This window comes from Colobus angolensis, unplaced genomic scaffold (genome assembly GCF_000951035.1).
Source record: "Colobus angolensis palliatus isolate OR3802 unplaced genomic scaffold, Cang.pa_1.0 Scaffold295, whole genome shotgun sequence".
Lineage (NCBI taxonomy): Eukaryota > Metazoa > Chordata > Mammalia > Primates > Cercopithecidae > Colobus > Colobus angolensis.
In genome coordinates, this window is record NW_012116210.1 from 1511871 (window position 1) to 1516028 (window position 4158).

The window sequence follows — 4158 nt, forward strand, 5'->3', positions numbered from 1 at the left end:
ACGCTACTGCACTCCAGCCTGGGCAATAGAGCGAGACTCGGTCTCAAAAAAAATTATTTTTTGCTTTAGTCAGCCAGACGCTATGGTCCACACTTGTAATCCCAGCATTCTGGGAGGCCTAAGTGGGTGGATCACTTGAGGTCACGAGTTTGAGACCAGCCTGGCCAACATGGTAAAATCCCCTCTCTACTAAAAATACAAAAATTAGCCAGGTGTGGTGGGACATGCCTGTAATCCCAGAAACTCAGGAAGCAGAGGCAGGAGAGTCACTTAAATCTAGGAGGTGGAAGTTGCAGCGAGTCAAGATTGTGCCACTGCACTCTAGCCTGGGCAACAGAGCAGTACTGCATCTCAAACAAAAACAAGCAAACAAACAAAATTCTACTTTAGTCCCCTGCTTTTCTTGAAATTTCCTCTTTCCAGACAGAAAATCCTCTCACACATGTTGAATACTAAGAGAAAGAAACATGACCTCAAAGAAAACTTGTCTTAGTTTGGGTTCAAAAACAAAAAGAAAAAAAGTTTAAACAGAAAAATTAAGCACAGACACAAACAACAGTTCCTAAGCCTGATAAACAACTCTGAAGAAAAATCTTGTAAGAAAATCTATCTTTCAGTTAAAAATAACGGAAATACAACTCACACAAGCTGAAGAGAAAAAGGAATCCACTGGCTCAGAGAACCAGGAAGTGCAGGCCAGACACGGTGGCTCACACCTGTAATCTCAGCACTTTCAGAGGCCAAGGTGGGTGGATTGCTTGAGTCCCGGAGTTCAACACCAGCCTGAGCAACGTGGCAAAACCTCATCTCTACTAAAAATATAAAAATTAGCCGGGCACTGTGGCATGCCTATAGTCCCAGCTACTCAGAAGGCTGAGGTGGGAGGATTGCTTGAGCCTCAGAGGTGGAAGTTGCAGTAAGCAGAGATCACACCAGGGCTCTCCAGCCTTGGTGACAGAGCAAGACAGTCTCAAAAACAAAAAAGGGGGCTTGGTTGCAAGCACAGATCAATCTGAAACAGAGCAGGCAAGTCCCAAAGTAGGGCTGAGCCCATGATACTTCTTGGCTTTGCCCAGGAAAGAATTCAAGGGCAAGCTGAAGGTGAAAGAAAACAGCTTAGGCCAGGTGCGGTGGCTCACGCCTGTAATTCCAGCACTTTGGGAGGACGAGGCGGGCGGATCACGAGGTCAGGAGATCGAGACCATCCTGGCTAACACGGTGAAACCCCGTCTCTACTAAAAATACAAAAAATTAGCCGGACATTGTGGCAGGCATCTGTACTCCCAGCTACTTGGGAGGCTGAGGCAGAAAAATGGTGTGAACCCGGGAGGCAGAGCTTGCAGTGAGCTGAGATTGCGCCACTGCACTCCAGCCTGGGCGACACAGCAAGACTCCATCTCAGAAAAAAAAAAAAAGAAAACAGCTTTATTGAAGCTGTAGTGTTACAACTCTGTAACCGCTCCTGCAGAACAGGTTTACCCTGTAGGCAGAGAGGAGCAGCTAAGGGCAGTTTGGCAGTCACATTTATACTTACTTTTAATAACATGCAAATTTGGCCAGGTGTGGTGGCTCATGCCTATAATTCCAGCACTTTGGGAGGCCGAGGCGGGCAGATCACCTGAGGCCAAGAGTTTGATACCAGCCCAGCTAGCATGGCAAAATCCCGTCTCTATTAAAAATACAAAAATTAGGTGGGCATGGTGGCACACACCTGTAATTGCAGCTACTCGGGAGGCTGAGGCCTGAGAATTGTTTGAACCTGGGAGACAGAGGTTGCAGTGAGCCGAGATCATGCCACTGCACTCCAGCCTGGGCGATAGAGTGAGACTTTGTCTCAGAATAAATAAGTAAATAAAAATAATATGCAGATTAAAGGGCAGTTTATGCAGAGATTTCTAGGGAAAGGGGCCAGGCGCGGTGGCTCATGCCTGTAATCCCAGTACTTCGGGAGGTGAAGGCAGGCAGATCACCTGAGGTCAGAAGTTCAAGACCAGCCTGGCCAACATGGTCAAACCCCGTCTCTACTAAAATACAAAAATTAGCCGGGCATGGTGGTGCACACCTGTAATCCCAGCTGCTCAGGAGGCTGAGGCACGAGAATCAGTTGAAACTGGGAGGCGGAAGTTACAGTGAGCAGAGATCATGCCACTGCACTCCAGCCTGGGTGACAGAGCAAGACTCTGTCTCTAAATAAATAAATGGTTACAGTTGTACCCTCCATAGCATAAGGCAGAGGATTCGCATTAAATCTCAGTTTCTCTCTTTTTTTTTTTTTTTTTTCTGAGACGGAGTCTTGCTCTGTCACCCAGGCTGGAGTGCAGTAACATGATCTCAGCTCACTGCAACTTCCACCTCCCAGGTTCAAGCAATTCTGCCTCAGTCTCCCAAGTAGCGGGGATTATAGGTGCCCGCCACCACACCCAGCTAATTTTTGTATTTTTAGTACAGTCAAGGTTTCACCATGTTGACCAAGCTGGTCTCAAACTCCTGACCTCATGATTCGCCTTTCTCGGTCTCCCAAAGTACTGAGATTACACGCATGAGCCACCATGCCCAGCTGACAGTTTCTTAATAAGTAGAAAGCTCATCTAAGAACAAAAGGTCAGACATCCTTGCTATCAGAAGTTGTTCATTTTTAAAGCAGAATCATGAAAACATGAGAGCTGATTATATGCCAGTGTAATGCCAAATATCTTTCATTTGGAATGATATGATTAAAGCCAAATGATCAAGATGTCTTCCAAAAGGTACATGTAATAAATATATTTTAAAGCCCTGGTTCTCATCTACAACTGAGGCATATTTAGGTATTTCGGATCATCAAGGGTGACACAAAAATCTTCAAAACAAAACAAATGTTAAATCAATTTTATTTAAAGTCATAAATAAATAAACCAAGTAACACTGAAACCTGAGAGGGCTGCAATCTTTTTAACAATACCATAGTCCAAAAAGACTAATACTTATTGCTGATTCAGCTCACAATATTACCCCTTTCCAAACAACAGCACATTGAAATGTTCAAGAAAACATTTTATGGGCACCTTTTATGGGCATTTGAGATTCACAGAGCAATGGGCCATGGCCCTGCCCTCAAGGAGCTTACAATGTAGCTGGAGAGACACAAAACATCCAGAACAGACATGAGGGGCTGGCTCTACCTCCACACCTCTATCTGAACAAAAATGATTACTGGCTTAAGTCCTCGTGTTTTAACAAATGAGCCACAGGAATATCTTAGCAAGTACACACTACATCAAGTTTCAATTTGACATATCAAAAGTTTTTATGTTGTTATTTATATTTGTATTCACTCAGATTTCCGCTCAATCAAATTAAAAGAGAAAGACATAATTCCAAGCCAACTGTACCATAATGTTTGCTGTCCTCGATGAAGGGATAGCTTGTTCATGTCCTAGAATTTCTCCACAGTTCCACCTTGAGGCCAAGTTTAGTAGTTTTTACTGCCAAACCGATGTGTAAATTCAGACAGTGTGTAGACAGCGCCCCATCCTACCTCGGGATCCATACTGATGAAATCGTTCAGGTTCATTTTGGAATCTAAAAAAAAATGAAAAAAAAATGTCCACTGAAAACACAATTTTGGTTTAACAGCAATAAAACAATGCAGAAGACCAAAAGTAGGTAAAATTAGTCAAATAGATAAGGGCTCAATGTCACCTCTGTGGTTTTCTTGTCTTGAATGTATAACTTCAATCCAATCATGACAAAACAAACACACCCAAACTGAGAGAAACAGAATGTCAGTGAAGAGGGGACTACACAGAGAGTCAGAGCTCCAGAAATCAGCAGAGGGGACCCCCTGGGTCTTTGGCTAAGTACTGATCTTCTCTTCTATGGAACAAAACTTCATGAGGCCAGGGAAAGAAGCAAAAGGAAGGAGTGGGTCTAATAATCCCCAGAACTTCCACAGGGCTAGAAATAATTCATGTCACCACCAGCCAGAGTGGAGAGAACTCTTAAGATGCAGCATTCAGTGGAGTCCTCAAAAGGGTCACGTCAGAGTAGGGGGCTAAATTAGCCCTCGATGAAAGGCTGCTCTGAGCCGAGCACGGTGGCTCACACCTGTAATCCCAGCACTTTGGGAGGCCGAGGTAGGCAGATCACTTGAGGTCAGAAGTTAAGAGACCAGCCTGG